Source organism: Miscanthus floridulus, chromosome 9, assembly GCF_019320115.1.
Source record: "Miscanthus floridulus cultivar M001 chromosome 9, ASM1932011v1, whole genome shotgun sequence".
Taxonomy (NCBI): Eukaryota; Viridiplantae; Streptophyta; class Magnoliopsida; order Poales; family Poaceae; genus Miscanthus; species Miscanthus floridulus.
This window is the reverse complement of record NC_089588.1, coordinates 127,183,835-127,202,712: the sequence shown is the minus strand read 5'-3', so window position 1 is coordinate 127,202,712 and position 18,878 is coordinate 127,183,835. Positions and strand designations below refer to the sequence as shown.

The window sequence follows — 18,878 nt, the reverse complement described above, 5'->3', positions numbered from 1 at the left end:
GCCTTCCTAGCTCTTCCGTCCCGGCAGAGGAAACTCCTATTTCGTCGTTTGGATTTTTAGTTCAGAAAAGGTCAAATAACAAACTTGTGTTGACTGGCCCTTGTCGATCCTCCTGACCTACTACAGTAGGGCGCGGGACAGGCCGATCCATTTGCATTGTGGTTTTGCCGGTGCTGTATGTTGTGTGTCACCAGCCATAGCAAATGAAGCATCCGCGCAGTCCACGAAAGGTTCAAGGTAGTGAGAGAAGCAATCTCTCCGAGTTTTCTTCTTTTTTGCTAGTACAAAATCTGGACACCGCTGCCGCCATATTGCGCTCGACTCTACACCGCCGACGCCCCATTGCCGCGAGGATGCGCTAGCATCCACGACCACACCTAGTGCTCAGGCATACTACAATAGTAGCCCAGTGGCCTAAATAATAGTATTTTAATTATTAATTGTAAATATAGCATTTGGATAAAAAGAATTGTAAGAGTAGTAATCTATCGGTCGCCGGGTTGCCTATAGGCTACCTATCGGCAACTGGCTTGCCGACAGGGAGCCGACTAGTCCCTGGACAACCGCACGTTGGGAGAGCCCGCCCATGCCGGTCACTGTGGCGATGCTGTGCTCGTCCATCCGGCGCTGTACTAGACATATATTTGTTTATGATGTCGTGATGAGGGAGCTGTGCTGGAGTATACCCGCGAGCCTCGCTACGGACCGACGGACGCTGCTCGTCCTCGCCGTTCCTTTTATAAGCACGAGCCGCCGTTGTTTCTCTCTCTCCCTCTCAAAATCTCCCGCAAAGGCTACGTCTCTCGGTTGCGCGTCTCCTGTTCGTGCCGTGCGTGCGTGCGTGCAAATGGAATTCTGTTTCTTCGCAGGCTCACATCGAGTTTCACTGTTCTGCGAGGATGTTTGTTATTGTAAGGTGGAACTAGTTTGTGCTACATGTATGTATAAAGCTACGGCAGCAAACTTCATTTTGCTCTCGCTTGCGTGTTACTAGTATATTATATAGTATATTCGTTTATATGTAACGCCATAACAAGCAGCTGGTAGCTTGTCCTCTGGTAGACATATTTTTATATCACCTATAGTCACCATCTAGATGGATCGGCCGGCCCTTGTAATTTACAGTCATGCGACTTGCATAGATCGATGACTAACAGCGACATCTTTTCAATAATACAATTTGCTTACTAACTTATTTTCGGGGCCTTGGACTCTCGGTGGTATCGGCAGACTGCTTTTATTAGGATTACTAAATTAATTAATTCCAACAATCTGCCAATTGGCTGCTCCTTGACTTAGTTTACGAGGTGCTCAGCCAAAACCACCGGCCGGATTAAAATGTGTATTTGTACACCATGCTTTGTAGTCTACGTGTGTCTTTTATGCCAGTACTCATCACATTATTCGATTGATATAACCTAGAGAAAGCGTGTTGCTGCTGATTGCTAGGCTGGTAGCTCTCCAGATTTCATCCATTAGCTCTTCTTTGCACTGCTGAAAGTCTGCAAAGGTCCATGGCCTCCAGCTGATGAAGGAAGACTTCTTATATATCCTCCTTTGCCATCTCGTTACACTTGCAGAGATAACAGAAGTGCAGAACATACGAATCAGAGTCTTGTCATCAGGTATATTTAGTTCTAGTATCTCTGAGATCATAGTGATTCTTCTCGCCTACTAAGTGCATATTATTCTAGCTATAGCAATTCAATCAACCAGGTTACAAGACTTCTTGTCGCAGTGTGATTTATTGGTTTTTCTCTCTCTCGGTGATAGATTGATATGGGTTCAACAACAGGAGTACTCACGGGTTGTGATCTGAACAAACTGCTCCTGCAAAGATGATTACTACGGGTTCTTATTGTCAGACTCTTTTCCTTCTTGGTTAAGATTAAAAGGATTCTCTTTACTTATGCAAAGTTGTGCTGAAGAAAGGCACTGTCCACTGAACGGGGAAATATTGGTGAACCTGTAGATACTAATCTACATAAATATTTTCTGCAAGATTTCATTTCCTGCTTCAGAAATTATGCAAATGAGAGGAGGAACGGAAAGCGTGATTGAGTAGCCACTGCTGTTTTGGCTTTCAGTGTTTCACTTTCTGACACCTCCCCTGGTTCTCTGCATCCTTTTCAGTTTGGTAAGCAAAACATAAATCAGTTGGCCCATAAAGGTTTCAGACTTCTTCCTATCGTTCTCTCAGTTCATTCCTTTTTTTCTCTCAGACAAAAAGTCGCATAGACACATACTGGTTTACATCCGGATCACTCTGCTGTCAGTTCCTCTAGCTCTCAGATGCACATGGAGTGTTAATTGCTGTGAAAAGCTCCAGGGGATCAAGTTAATCAAGAAACAGTTATGATGTCATTCTTCATTTTCTCCTAAAAAATGCCATATTTGCACGTGCTAATCACATAGAGATTGCAGAAGTTTGATGCTTGACAGAGCACCAGTTTCTTTTGGACAACATCCAGTTGGGATCAGGAAAACATGCATCCTGTTACAACCAGTAGCTAACCATATGCAGGTATATCTTTCCCAGTTCTAATATCTCGGATTGACTAGTGGTGTTTACTCTGGAAAAATATATTAAGTCTATTGATTCAATCAAGCTTTCATTCTCTCTACTTTTTACAGTTGTCGTAGTGTGATCAACTGAGACCGAGAGTCCTCTGTTATCTATTCTATATATTGGTTTCTGAAGCTGTGGCCTTAAAATTTCATTGGGCTTACTAAGTGACGATCTTCAAGTAATGGTGGGTTGATCATCTGAACAAACTGCTTCTGTGATTCTTATGACCAATCACTTTTCCCAATTGTCTACATTTTGCAAAGATGGGTTGATCATCTTCAAGTAATGACTACATTTTTTCCAAGGTAAGAGCTGTAGGCATGCTTCTGATATTATAAGCTTGCATCCATGATGTTATTGTTTTTGCTGATACATGTTTCCTTCTTTTTGTACAACTGTCGGTACTTATACGGACAAACTGCTTATATGATTCTTATTGCCAATCACTTCTAAGATGGCTTTTTCGTCTAAAAGGAAATAAAGTGCTTAGGCTTATAAAAGAAAAACAATAAGCCCATGAACTGGTATGGCACCAATCCAAACATAAACTATTACCCATGTTTTAGGTCTGCCAACAAGGTTTTGGTATTGCCAAATTGTGGTTTGACTCATGGTAGACTAAAAAGCTAACAGTTAGTCCACATCCCTTTACAAGCTATCTGATTCTTACTTTCACAAATGCTTCTTACAATCTTTATTTAGCACTCGTTCGCCGCTTCAGGTACCCGCACGGTTTCTATTTGGACTTCTTCAACTAAATTAGTTTCCTTGCATAGCTGATTGAACTTTCCTTTTCTCCCATGAATATCTCTCCTTTCGCTGCATGTCAGCTTCTTAATCCCTCTCTTTCCTTGCATGAATGCCCATAAATATCTTTGAGTAGTTCATCCTATTTATTAGTTTCTTTGCATGACTTCTGAATTTCATTCCCTGCTAGCCAGGCTCATTATGAAAAAGGGTCTAAGAGTCAAGGTCAGGGCAAAAATAGATGACTTCGAAAAATACTTGAGGTTTTGTTGTGTGATGCTAACAAGCATGCCTATGGATGATTCAGAGTTTTTCTTTAAAAGTTTGGATTATTCAGAATTACCATTTTGGTACCTCACCATGCTTCTATATTTTGCAAACATCATAGCTGATACAGTTGATGATTTTTATAGTAGTTGGTTGCAAAAGCTACTTCTTGACACCTGAACGCGTGATAGGTATTATGCACAAATTAGGAGATATATGTAGACATTTATATTTTATTAACTTAAAATATATATGCTGCAAAAGTGACCGCAACAAGCCTTGGGTGCACCTTGTGCAAGAACAAACTGTGTGCACCTTGTGCAATTTTAACCCACTTAACATTTGTGTTCATTAATTGGCAGCCCACAGCTCTGCAAGTTTGGCCACTCTAGCTACAAAATAAGTCGCTTTGGGTGCATCTCATTGATTCATTCTGTCTAATTATGGCAACCATACTTGATCCTATTGTTGGATCATGTGCCAAGAAGTTGCAAGATGTAATAACAGAGAAGGCTGTTATGATTCTAGGGGTAAAAGAAGAGCTCAGAGAAATGCAGAGAACAATGAAACAGATACAATGCTTCCTTGATGACGCTGACAACTGGCTTGGAGACCTGAAAGATGCAATGTATGAAGCCGATGATATAATAGATTTGGCTAGATTAGAAGGAAGCAAACTGCTAGCAGACCGTCCATCATCATCTAAAAACATTGCTTCATGTACAGGCTTCTCATTTCTATCTTGCATTCCTAATATTCAAAGACGTCATGCAATTGCCGTTCGAATAAAAAATTTCAATGTTGAACTTGAGAAGATTTCAAAGCTGAGTGAAAGATTTTTGATGCTGAAGAATATGCAACCTAAAGAAGAGAATTCAGTAGTGAGGCAGGTGAAAACTAGTGAGCTTGTGGAGCCTAACCTCGTGGGAAAGGAAACTTTTGTTGCTTGCACAAGATTGGTGGAACTGATTCTGGCACATAAAGAAAATAAGTCATACAAGATTGGCATTGTTGGAATAGGAGGTGTTGGAAAAACAACTTTGGCCCAAACAGTATACAACCACCAAAAAATAAAAGGCACTTTTAGCATGCAAGCGTGGATTTGTGTTTCTAAAGAGTACTCTAAAGACACTCTTTTGAAAGAGGTTCTTCGAAATATTGGTTTAGACTATAAGCAAGACGAAACTGTTGGAGAACTTAGCATAAAGCTTGCGACAGCAGTTCAAAATAGAAGTGTATTTATTGTGCTAGATGACATATGGAAACATGATGCATGGACTAATCTACTAAGAACTCCATTAAACACTTCATCTACAACAATAGTTCTTATGACTACACGTAATGATATTGTGGCACGAGCAATTGGTGTGCAGGATGTTCATCGAGTAGAATTGATGTCTGATGACACCGGATGGGAGTTGCTGTGGAAAAGTATGAACATTAATTAAGAGACTGAAGTGGCAAACCTAAGGGGTCTAGGGAATGAGATTATCCGTATGTGTGGTGGCCTTCCCCTTGCAATCAAGGTTACTGGTAGTGTTCTAGCAACCAAAGAGAAAACTGAGAACCAGTGGAGACAACTTATAAACAGAAGTGCTTGGTCCATGAGCAAAGTTCCCATTGAGCTAAGGGGGGCATTGTATTTGAGTTATGAAGACCTTCCAGGGCATTTGAAGCAATGCTTTCTATTTTGTTCATTATATCCAGAAGATAGTAACATGAATCGTGATGATCTTATAAGGTTTTGGGTTGCTGAAGGTTTTGTACAGGAGCAAGGCGAGCAACTTCTTGAGGATATAGCTGATGAATATTACAATGAATTGATATACAGGAATCTCCTTCATCCAAACCCCCGATATGCTGACTATGAATGGTGTAAAATGCATGATCTTTTAAGGCAGCTCGGTCAACATTTGACGCAGGATGATTTTTTTTGTGGAGATACACAATCATTGGAGGCTATATCTTTGTCCAAACTACGGCACATTTCAATTTTTACTGATAGTGATTCTATAACTCTCCCCAATGGGAACAAAGAGGATATTAGAGCCCGAACATTGCTCATTTGGACCAAGTCAGCAAGAGTTGAAAATACAATATTCAAAAGACTTCCATGCATTCGAGTTTTGAATTTAACTGGTTCAATTATACAAAAAGTTCCAGATTCTATTGGGACTTTGATCCACCTTCGGTCACTTGATTTTGATGAGACTGACATATCTTATCTTCCCGAGTCAATTGGTTCTCTCACATACCTTCAAATACTGAACTTGCAGCGGTGTCCAAATTTGAACAGGCTTCCTTTGGCAATCTCCAAATTATGCAATTTAAGACGCCTGGGCCTTGATGGAACACCAATAAACCAGGTTCCAAAAGGGATATGTGAATTGAAGTCCCTCAATGATTTGGGAGGCTTTCCAATAGGTGGTAGCTATGTTAATAGTGACACAATGCAAGATGGATGGAACCTAGAAGAATTGGATCCCCTTTGGCAGTTGAGAAGGATTGATATGATCAAACTGGAAAGAGCAGTTTGTCCTAGTAAAGATACTCTGCTAGCAAACAAAACACATCTCAGAGAATTATTCCTATGTTGCACTGAACACACACACGAGCCATATTCTGAAGATGCTGTAATCAATATTGAGAAAACCTTTGATTTGCTAATCCCAGGGCACAACCTGGAGGATCTCCGTTTTGCGAATTTCTTTGGCCGGAGGTTTCCCACCTGGCTAGACACTGCTGCCCATTTGCCTTCACTGACATATTTGAGCCTCATTGATTGCAAATCATGTTTGTATCTTCCACCAATCGGTCAGCTCCCCAACTTGAAATATCTACAAATCAAGGGAGCCACTGCAGTCACCAAGATTGGACCCGAATTTGTTGGCTCTGTGGTGGGTAATCTCACAACTCCAGAGGCAGTAGCTTTCCCCAAGCTTGAAACATTGGTCATCTGGGATATGCCCAACTGGGAGGAGTGGTCCTTTGTTGCTGAAGAAGAACAAGAAGCAACAACAGCATTCACGGAAGGAGCAGAGGATAAGGCTGCTGCAAATCAAAAGTGGGATGCCCCACCTCCATGGATGCAGATGCTGCCACGATTGAAGCGGTTGGACCTTGCCCGCTGCCCCAAGCTGAGAGCTCTCCCACGGCAGTTTGGACAGGAGGCCACCAGCTTTAAGGAGCTCCGATTAAGACAAGTGCACAGCCTTAAGGTGGTGGAGAACCTCGGTTTCCTCTCAGAGGTCCTTGTAATCTTAGTTTGCGAAGGCCTAGAGAGAGTTTCGAATCTTCCCCAAGTGAGAGAGCTGCGGGTACAGCTGTGTCCCAACTTGAGGTGTGTTGATAGGATGGACAACTTGCACCAGCTGTTTCTGACAGAGGATATGGAAGGTGCCTCATCACAGTGGCTGCCTGGACTCCAAGAGCATCACCAACAGCTGCACGGAGAAGACATGGATGTCTACACTTGGATATAGTGAACGTACAGACATGCCGAATGAGATGGCTATGAAGATATATGTAAGCTATGACCCTTGTCTGAATTTTCTAATTTGGTTAGATGTTTATCTTCTCTGCTTTTAATTATCCATGCCCGTTTTCAACTATTTATAGGTAATCTGGCATTGAGGGCAGAAGAGAGGACTAGAGTCTAGAATTTGTCTCATTGATATCCATCAGGTGCCTTATTACGCTGGACTGGATAGTACGGACGCATGTCTCGTGTCAAGCTGATGCAAGGAGTCGAAGAATTTGGTGCTCTGCTTATCGAGGAAGGATAAGATGCGCTTTGGTGTCTCCTGATCAAGTGGCGCATGTGTCTGAATAACCAGTGTTTTGTTTGCGTATGTATCTGAATAAGGTCGTGATATATACTGCTGGTGTTTTTTAGTCTTGTTTTTTCTTTAAGTTGTGCCAAACATTACATACGTTGTTTGGAGCCCCAGCGTGTATGCTACTACCTGAATTTTGTTTGAGGAATGCTCTGTGGATATGTTTCATTTAAACAGATGGTAAAACTTTTTCTTTGGCGGAGAGACCAAAGAACCATCTAAAGATTGGATTGTTGAATTAAATCAAGAAACGTCTTTGTTTTGACCCTGATGAGGCGTTTTCCAAATGGAACATATGTTTCTTTGTCTTTTCCATGCGTCCGAAGAGTGTCATGGTAGTAGGCGCTTGCCTTGCTCTGCTTTTGCTCCTATCGTAGTCAGAGACAGAGTAACACTCTCCTGCTCAGTGAGTGCAAAGCGCTACTCTGTTTTCCACACTACCAACTCTGGTGACAAGTGCAAAGTGCAAAGTGCAAAGTGCTACTGTTTGTCATTGTAGTCAGTTCTGGGCGACGCGTGATGATGCCAAGCTCAACACATCACGGAGGATTATATCTTGTGGCCTTGCAGCTGCGTGTGTGCCGATCCGCCGCGAATCGAACTCGATTTCTTTGCAAGGGAATTCACAATGCATCGAGGAGGTTAGTTCATTTCATTTGTGAAGATGTGCAGTCAGATTTTAGGCGTACGTCTACCACCTGTATGTACATATGCCCCTGCAAAGTTCCACTGTTCTAGGCATGTAGCTCTTGCCATTTGTGCACATCAATCCCATCTTGATGACGATCACCTAATAAAAAAAATTCCTGGACCAAGTTTTAACTAATGTTAAGGTTGCTTTCCTCAACTCGAAATTCAAGCGAGTTGGTAGTTTGGTAGTACTCCCTCCATCCCAAATTATAAGTCATTCCAAGAATCTTGGAGAGTTAAAGCATCTCAAATTTGATCAAATTTATATGATAAGATAATAACATTTATAATGCCAACTAAGTATCATTAGACTTTTTATTAATTATATTTTCATAGTATACCTATTTGATGTCACAAATCTTTGTAATTCTGTGTATAACTTTGGTTCCAGAGTATTAGTTTTTCTGGTATCCAGCTCTCTTTCCATGACATTTTTTCTTTTTTTTTCTTTTTTTAATCTCTCTTGTTTTTCTTATAAACACAAATAATAAATCCATTACTATGGGTCTTTGAACTCTGAACCCTTCTATCTATAACCCCTAATAAACAAATATTCCACCACTAAGTTGCAAGTTGTTGATGAATATTATATATAAAACTTATTTATTATTAGAGCCTCCATCAGCTGATGGTCCAACTAATCAAATCGTGAACTAAAATCTTCATAAGTTTGCCATCTAATCTAATCAAAATAAATGTATCTCCAAGCTGTAGGTATACACAACTCCAATCCTCGACGAGGGTTGCCATATGGAAATTGAGAGAGAGGTCTCCAACAATAACTTACTTCTTGCTGACTTTAATCAAATATTATAATTCTGTATTTCTATGGGTTCCAAAGAAATCACAAAACTCAATATCTGACTCTACCAACACAAACATAGTACGAAAAGCAAAATTATGATATTTACAGGTACGACCCCGTTTTGCGCGGCTTCTGCACCGGCTTCAGAAGTTGTTCGCCTGCCAGCCTAGCCGGACAACATGGGAGGGAGCGCGTTGGGCCACCGGTATCGTGAGTGCGGCCATCGAGAGGGCGCGAGGGCCGCCAACATCAGTGAGTGTGATGGAGATGGCAAGGTGCCACAGCCTAGGCAACGGCGGGCGGCCGCCGGATGAGAGAGAGGCCATAGGGAAGAGAAGGAGATGGAAAAATAGAAGGGAAAGTGTAACACCCCAGGCACCACAAAGCCCAAGATGTCACTAACGTCCCTTCCCTCATGCTAAAGTCTAAAACTTGGCCACATAAACCCATGAACCTAGTAAAACGGGGAAGCAACAACAAGACAAAACTATGGTTAAAAAATGTTCCACCTCAGTTAATATTATTAAACCACAAAGGGTCATCATGACCGATAAACTAATTTTATTACATCAAGACAAACGTATCATTATTATCTCTATGTGTGGGTGAATCAGTGAAGATGTGCCGCTAATCCCCTTCCCTTCCATGCAAGCATCAAGTACCTGGGTTGAGTAATGCAAGGATGAGATGAAACATCTCAGCAACCAAATTTGCTTTGACAAGCTATTTAAACCACAATTTGAATTAAACAACGTTTAATGTTGAATTCCACATATAGAATAAACATGATAGAATATCAATATAAAAATGAGTGCCTTCCAATTTAGAACATAGCCATATGATAGAACTTGATAATAATAGGGACATATCACTTCAATATACTTCGTGAATGCATATGAATGCAATGCGAAAATGACTCCTGCCTGCACACCCAACAAGGTGTCGAGCTGCATCCCATGATGCTGTACCGGTACGGTCGTGACCATAGGTCAACAATATAACTTCCAATGCACATGAATGATGCAATGCACATGGCATGCTACAATAAAAACCACATAAACCACCGATGATACTTCAACTTCATCTTCAAGGGGTATGGATTAATCTCATATGCCAAGACAGAATAATAGCAACACCATATATAGATAATTAAGACATCCACTAAATAAGATTGGATAGACAAAGGTCACAAAGTTTGATTATTAGTAGTATGACATTATTATTGACATTATGTTGTAGGCGATAAAAATAACAAGCCAAAACGGTAGCAAACCACCGCTACATTCACTTGCCTCCAATATCGAAGTCGTACAAGAAAATCACTCAGCACGATCAGAAGTACCACCACCTGATTGTTAACCACAAACTCAGTACACAGATATAAAAACAAGTATATACAACTCTAAAGCAATCCTACGGCCCAACCCGCCGACAAACTCAAGATAGTGATCACTGTGTTCTGCATATTGTAACAACGCTGATTCATTTCATCATATCTTTTAATTTATAATAGGTATGATAGGAAACAAATAAATCTTCAAAATCTATAGGAAACAACCTACAACTTTTGTTCAGTTACTTTAATTATATTCTAGATGCTACAAGGCACAAAATGCATCATAAAACAGACTATACCAACTGTCTGACAGTTTCAGGGAGCTGAGGCGAAAAAACCATATCTCCTAACCCACTTGTCCTAAAATTCTGAAACTTCACCAAACCATCTAACATTAGGTGAACAACAACTTTGTAGTTTTAGTTGTTCAGAGATTCGATAAATAAGGTAACCTAAAACAGGGCTATATCACAATTAACACTTTCTGAACATTCAGAAACAGCAGTCAATTCAGCCATCCATATCTCAAGAACGAATCTGTACAAAACTCTGAATTTTTTACAAAAGAAAGACAATAGCGTTATCTACAACTTTCTTATTATACATATTTTGAGTAAAAATCGTTTTGATGGCCGAAACCACCAAAACAGCCACGCCAGTCAGGCTGCCAAAGAGCAGAACCTACAATCGGAAACCTAACGATGATTGTACCCCATCTAAACAGCAATCTCCAAGATCAAGAAGAATGTAACACATCAATTACCAAGGATAAAAGATTATACACCTTACCTATGTTTTCCCCAAACTTAGGGCAGCAACCAAAGGATGAGGGAAAAGCTGATCTGCGTCCAATATGCACCACTCATCGATCCCCTTCTCCTCAATCCATCTTTCCCGTTTTCCCATGAAATTTCTGCTATGTAGGAGGTGCTAGGGAAGAAGAGGGCGCTGTGGGAAGAGGAGGTGGCGCCCTGGAGGTCGAGCAGAGGGAAGGGGAAAGGGAAAAACGTCTTTTCCTGCTGCACGCCCCCCCCCTATATGTAGCACCCTTGGCCGCCGGCGACTGCCGTCGACGTGAGCACACAAGAGGAGATCAGCGACGAAGGCGCCGGCAGGGTAAACCCCTCTGCCTTGGCTACTTTTACTTTTCATAACTTGTTCCGTCCCCAACAGAGGTTCAGCACTTATGTGCTTTTCTTACACTGACTGACCATGAGGTCCCACATAACAGACTCAAATTGGAAAACGTACATGGTTGTTTACGCCACAGCTTACAAGACACAGCTTCTATGGCCTCACATGTCGCCCAGCACGACATCTCCCCCCCCCTTGAGTTGCCGCTTGTCCCCAAGCTGGCGCATCTGGAAATCTCTTTTTGATCACATGGTAGTCTTCCCACGTCGTAGCTGATGTTGGCAGCCCGGTCCAGGTGACCTTGACTTGAGGAATCGCCGTATTGCCTTTCTTCACCAATCGGCGCTCCAGAATGGCTTCAGGCTTTGCTGCTGCAGCTTCCAAGTCGGTAGTCACTGGAAGTGTGTCATACACAGGAGTGTAGTCTGCAATAAAAGGTTTCAGTTGAGAAATGTGAAAAACAGGATGAATTAGAGATCCTTCTGGCAATTGAAGCCGGTAGGCCACATTTCCAATTCGCTCTTGCACTGTATAGGGTCCAAAGTACTTGTAAGCGAGCTTGGGAAAGGGTCTGTTAGCCACTGATGATTGTGTGTATGGCTGAAGTTTGAGCAACACTTGATCGCCCACAGCGAAATGATAGTCCTGTCTTGTCTGATCAGCCAGCAGCTTCATACGGTTCTATGCCTTAGCTAGATTAGCCTTGAGGGCTTGTAAGTGCAATTCCCTGTCTGCAATGATCTCAGCGACAGTACTTGAAGTTGAGTCTGGGACAGTAGGAACCGCCCCAACATTTGGCTCATAACCATACAGAGCCTTGAAAGGTGAGCATCCCAGTGAAGTGTGATAGGATGAATTGTACCACAGTTCGGCTAATGACAGCCACTGAGTCCAGGCTTTTGGGGAGTCTTGCACAGAGCACCGGAGATACATTTCTAAACATTGGTTGACTCTTTCAGTCTGGCCATCTGTTTGTGGGTGGTAGGCAGTGCTTAGCTGAAGATTGACTTTATATAGCTTAAAGAGTTCTTTCCAAAAGTGACTGAGAAAGACAGTGTCCCTGTCAGTGACTATTGTGCTTGGTAATCCATGTAGTTTGACTACATTGTCCATGAAAAGCTGGGCGATAGTTGCTGCAGTGTATGGATGTTTGACTGGCAGAAAATGGGCAAACTTGGTAAGCCTGTCGACCACCACCAAAATGACACTGAAGCCTTGGGATTTGGGTAATCCTTCTATAAAGTCCATGGACAAATCTCTCCATACACCCTCTGGAATTGGTAGGGGCTGTAGTAAACCCAATGGATGATGGTTTGAGTGTTTGGACTGTTGGCAGACCGAGCACTGTTTGATAAAGGATTCCACATCTTGTTTCATACCTTTCCAAGCAAAGTGTCGTTTAAGTCTTTGGTAAGTAGCAGCAATTCCTGAATGGCCTCCAAGGGCACTGGAATGACAGGCAGCAAGTATTTTGGTCTGTAGTGCTGCATTCTGAGCAATCCAAACTTTGCCCTGATGTCTGATCAGTCCTCTGTCCAAACTGTAACCCTGGGCATCAGGACTGGAGATGGCTAACTGTGTCAGGAGTTGCTGGGCTTGAGTGTCTGTAGTATAAGAATTCAGGACTTCCTGTATCCAAGCCGGTTGTACTGAAGACACAGCTTGTAATGCCATAAGATGAGCTACCCTAGAGAGGGCATCCGCAGCCACATTTTCTTTGCCTTGTCTGTATACAATTTTGAAATGCAGTCCCATGAGCCTTGTCATTGCTTTCCTCTGCATCTCAGAGTGTAGATTTTGTTCATTGAGATAGGCTAGGGATTTGTGATCTGTCACTATGATGAACTCTTGTCTTTGCAAATAAGCTCGCCACCTTTCCACTGCCATGATCAAGGCCAAGAACTCCTTTTCATATATGGATAAGGCTTTATGTTTCTCGCCCAATGCTTTACTAAGATAAGCAATGGGTTGACCTTTTTGCATCAAAACAGCCCCAATACCATCCTGACAAGCATCTGTTTCAATTGTAAAAGTTTCTTGGAAGTTGGGCAGGGCCAGGACAGGTGTTCTTGTCATTGCCACTTTAACACTGTCAAATGCTGACTGGGCTGCAGGAGACCAATTGAACTGTTTCAGTCGTAACAAGTTGGTCAATGGTTTGGTTAGGACTCCATAGCCTTTGACAAACCTTCTGTAGTAACCTGTAAGGCCCAGGAAGGCTCTAAGTTCTGTGAAGGAAGTAGGAGTTGGCCAATGGAGCATAGCTGATATCTTGTTTGGATCTGTGGACACCCCTGCTGCTGAGATAATATGGCCTAAATATTCCAAACTTGACTGTGCAAAAGAACATTTGCTCTCTTTGAGGAAGAGTTTGTGTTTTCTCAATTCAGCTAATACTTGCTGCAAATGATGTTTGTGGTCTTCCATAGTAGCACTAAAGATGAGTATGTCATCTAAGAAAACCAACACAAACTTCCTGAGAAAGGGCTGCAAAATTTGGTTCATGATGCACTGGAAAGTAGCAGGTGCATTTGTGAGTCCAAATGGCATCACCTTGAACTGATAGTGGCCGTGATGAGTTTTGAATGCAGTTTTGTACTCGTCTTCTGGATGCATTCTCACTTGATGATACCCTGACCTCATATCAAGCTTGGTAAAGAACTGAGCTCCATGTAATTCATCTAAAATCTCTTCAATGACTGGCATGGGAAATCTGTTTTTGATTGTGATGTCATTCAACTTTCTATAATCCACACAAAATCTCCATGTACCATCCTTCTTTTTGACCAAAAGGACTGGTGAGGCAAAAGGACTATGGCTATGAGCTATTAATCCAGCTTGTAGAAGCTCCTGAACTTGTCTCTCGATCTCAGTTTTGTGTAATGGTGAATAGTGGTAAGGTTTAGAATTAATGGGGATAGATCCAGGCAACAAGGGAATGGTATGGTCATAGGCTCTTTGTGGTGGAAGGGTTTTGGGATCAGTGAACACATCACTATAGGTGGAGAGAATGGCAAGAATGTCAGATGGTGGGGAAGTTGCACTAGGTTGGTTTGGATTGGTGGCTGGAACACAGTCGAGTAGAACAAAAGCCCAAATGTCATTGCCCTTTGTGGAGTTGAATACCTTAGTGGCTGAGATAGACTGAAGGTGTAGAGGAGGGTCTGTGATTCCTTTCAGCTTGACAGGTTTGCCATGGATCCAAAATTCCAGTGTTCTGTGTTGCCAGTCACACTGCATGGGACTATTGGACTGGAGCCAATCAAAACCAAGGATGGCATCATATGGATGCATATTCAAAACCACCATATCAGTAGAGAGAGTATGGCCTTGACAATACCAGGACAATCCTTGTACCTTGCTGTTGGTGGTCATCCATTCACCATTTGCTAGCTTGACTGTTTGCTGTTGAGTGGACACGGTAGGTATCTTTGTCAAAGCAACAAAGTGAGAGCTAATGAAGCTATGGGAGCTACCACTGTCCACAAGGATGAGCATCACCTTATCCTGGACTCTAGCTTTCAGCTTGATACAGTTTGTGCTGTCTACACCGGAAATGGCATGCAGTGACAACTGGCAAAAATCTTCATGAAGTGTGTCTTCAGCTGCTAGTTGGTTTAGGACCTCATCAGATAGTTCTCTGTCAAGATCATTGATGACCATTGCATTAACCTGTGGCTTGTTTCTCTTAGGACATACTTCTAGGTGGCCAGGTACAAATTTGTCACCACAGTTGAAACAAAGTCCATTGGCCTTCCGGTAGTCTCTTAATTGCCTATCCTTCCACAGAGAACTGAGTGGAGTGGCTGGCTTGGGTTCAACTCTTGGTGGCATGTATGGTTTTGGTTGACTGACATTTTTTTGATATCTAGTCTTGCTTCTGTCATAGACCCCCTGCTGAATTTTAGCAATTATGGCAGCCTGATGCACTGTTGTTGGCATTTGACTCTCTACTGTTCCCTTGATTTCTTCCTTTAGACCTCTGATGTAATGAGGTGTGAAGAACATGTCATCATAATGGGGGTTGTGCATGGTGACAGCGAACTGCAATGCTTGGAACTGGGTAGTGTACTCTGTCACTGTCCCAGTCTGCTTGAGGTCCAGTAAATCACTCATGGCTGTTCAATAGTCATCTGCTCCAAACTCCTCTTCCACGACAGCACAAAAATGATCCCAATCTCTGAAAGTATGGTTGAGTTTGTAAGCTTGGTACCACTTAGCAGCATTACCCTCAAAATGCAAATGAGCAGCTGTAATCCACATGCCCTCGGGCAGCTGGTACAAATCAAAGTAACTCTGACAATTGTCCTTCCAAATCTTAGGATCTGTACCATCAAATTTGGGAAATTGCATCTTGGGCATAGCTGGGCTGGGCAAATTGTCTCTTTTTCCAATTCTGTGTGGGTGTCTTCTGATCTTTGAAGTTTCGGCCTTTACTGTTTCCTTATCTCTGGCAAAGACATTGTGAAAGGATGCCTTCTCTCCAAACAACATGGATGCCCCATCATCATCATCATAAGCAACCTCCTGATCAAACTGTCTCATTGTCAACTGGGCTACTGCTGCCCCATTGGCTTTGACTTGTTGAGCAATCATGTGTTGTTCAGCAGAATAGTTATCCATGGCTGCTCCCCTGATATCCATCTGGGCTTTCATCTGCTGTTGAAGCTCCCCAATATCATTAACTCTGGTGAATAACAGATCAAATTGCTCCATGACCTGGTCCATGAACTGCTTCTCGTCGTCCGCACTTCTGGCCATGGTGTCCAATAGAATCTGGGTCTGTTTCGATGGTTTAAGTGGAGCCGTGGTGACAGATGGATAGGATCCGAACCACGAGGTGTAAGCGGAGAAGGAGAAGGATTCGGTGGAAGTGATAGAGTGTCTGGAGGAGTGGAGAGTGGAAGGATAAGGTAGCCGACACCCAAAACCGTCACTGACCCAACTCAACCCAAAGGAGGGACCTCTGGGATCTCGCGTCGAACACCACGCGGGCGTGACGGAGATCGACCTGCCCACCGGAATTACGAGCTGTAGATCGAAGTAACTGGATTGAGACGGTACCGGAGAGAGAAGAGTAGATGTGGAGCAGAAACAGCGGACGGCGGTGATGGAGGAGGTGGGGGAGGTGGGCGGACGTCGTACCGGTAGGACCTCCGGTGAAGACGTCGGTGGTGCGGATAGGAGGCGATGAGGGAGAGCGTTGCGCCCGTCACCCACGCCGAGGATAGAATGTCTCTGATACCACTTGTAGCACCCTTGGCCGCCGGCGACTGCCGTCGACGTGAGCACACAAGAGGAGATCAGCGACGAAGGCGCCGGCAGGGTAAACCCCTCTGCCTTGGCTACTTTTACTTTTCATAACTTGTTCCGTCCCCAACAGAGGTTCAGCACTTATGTGCTTTTCTTACACTGACTGACCATGAGGTCCCACATAACAGACTCAAATTGGAAAACGTACATGGTTGTTTACGCCACAGCTTACAAGACACAGCTTCTATGGCCTCACATGTCGCCCAGCACGACACTATAGGGTTTAGGTGATTGGGACAAGTTGGGCTTGAGATGGGCTGCCACATAGCCTAGGTGATTGGGACAAGTTGGGCTTGAGATGGGCTGCCACATAGCCTGGCCTAAGTTTACTTGGCCGCTCCCTCTAAAGCAATTTTTCCTTTAATTTTGTTTCTTCTATTAGGTATTACAATTTTTTTGGGGCATTACAGAAAGAGAAGGGCATAATAGTCATTTTAATGTTTAGGAATTGTTTTGTCTAACCCGTTGAGCTATTTCATCAAATGGAGTCTAAAAACAGCTCCAGCTCCGCTGGTAGAGCCGCTTGTGGAGCGGAAGCAAAAGAAATGATTTTGCTGGTGAAATTGTATTTTAATTCGATGCAGATTTAATAGTATATTGTTGTATTATTGTCAATGTGAACTTATGTTATGGATGTCATTGTCATTGCAAAAAAACTATAGATTTTAAAATTTATAGAAAATATAAAAAATAAATAATGTAACATTCTCGGCCACTCAGGCACGGACAGTCCGCCGCTGTAGCGAAAGTTGAGTCCAGAACTGTTTCTCGTCGTCTGTTTTCGGAGTTTTTGCCGGCGGACAGTCCGACGCAGACCTCGGACAGTCCGGACCCCCTTACGCGGACAGTCCGCACTTGGCACGTGGACAGTCTGGCCCTGTGCTGTCTGTTAAAAATTTAGGCATTTTACGGTATATATTAATTCCGAATATTATTAAGTAAATCATGAAAATTGTGAGTGACTCAGAGCATGTGCGAGTGTTCATGTTTAACACATTTTTAATCATGAACAGAATGAAACAAAAGAACCAGAAAAGGTTCAGAGTGTACCCCAGGGCAGGACCATTGCCGGAGGCAATGGGTGTGCCGTTCCCAGAACTGGAAGTATCAGACATTGTGCCTGAAACTTCGGTTCGGGCTGTTCGATGTAGTCGATCAGAGTCGGTGCAGTGACGGTTTGGTGCAGCGCAGTCCCTCGAACGGCCTTCGGGAAGTAGTAGGACGTAGTCGTTCGCAGCGAGCAGTCGCGCAGAAGATGCGCTCCCCAAAAACTTGATCGCATGCCTACTCGTGCAAGTGTCGCAGCAAGACAAAGTTTCGAAGGCCTGCTCTCGCAAGGTCTGTGTGCGCAGAGACTTGCGATGGAGATGCGAAAGTAGCAGCGAGCAATAGCAAAAAGGGAAGAGAGAGTGGTTTTCCTCTTGCGTGTTAACCAGAGTATGAGTATCTTTTTATAGACACAAGAGAAAGAGATTCAACGAACTTGGACACTGTCACAGGTGATTGATAGCCATTAACCAGCCATCAGTTACCAGTAACCTCTAGTCGTTACTAGTCATTGGTGTCAGCCTTTTAAACCACGTCAGTTACTAGTCACTAAACACAGCGTCAGCTACTAGTCATCAACTCGTGATTAAAAACTGCAAAACCAGACGCCTAGCCCACACATCACGTTGCCGCGCCTCGGCGAGCGAGCGCGCGTGTGGCACCCTTTCTCTCTTCCTCAACTTCTCAATTAGTGCACAGATAGTCCACCTATTTAAGTTGGTTAAGATACTCCTTAACTACCCATTTAGGATTAACCACTTTAACCACCTAGCATTAATCGTGGGCCTTGAGATTTAAATGGAATAAATGGGCCTAGCCCAGATATTCCAACACTGTCTTCTCGGTTTTGGGGCGTTCCGTCAAGGGCTTGGCTTGGTTGTTTCTCGAGTGTCCTGCTGTGTCTCTTGGACATTGCCATAGACATCCAGCCACCTAGTTGACTCGTAGACTTCTCTTTCGTGCGTTTGTCATTGGGGTTTGATTTTAGGACAATGACTAAATATTTTGAAAGAAATTTGAGGCTTCCATTCACCCCCTCTGGTCACCGTTTCGGTCCTTCAGTTGAAATTAATGCACAGGCCAGTTGCAGCCGCGAAGTCATCCAAAATTCTTTTTAGCACTTGCACACTATGT

The 18,878-nt window shown here is 43.1% G+C and overlaps 1 long non-coding RNA gene and 1 pseudogene across 1 annotated transcript; one reads left to right on the top strand and one right to left on the bottom strand.

Moving 5' to 3' along the window:
• The first annotated feature begins 1,515 nt into the window (after nt 1–1,515).
• Nucleotides 1,516–7,679, top strand: LOC136484245 (putative disease resistance protein RGA1; annotated as a pseudogene).
• Nucleotides 7,680–9,402: 1,723 nt separating this feature from the next.
• On the bottom strand, nt 9,403–11,360 carry LOC136482917 (uncharacterized). The gene is made up of 3 exons (XR_010765248.1): nt 11,040–11,360; nt 10,207–10,262; nt 9,403–9,576 (listed from the first exon to the last, which is right to left on the bottom strand). It is a non-coding gene; the product is annotated as an uncharacterized lncRNA (long non-coding RNA).
• Between the last annotated feature and the right edge of the window lie 7,518 nt (nt 11,361–18,878).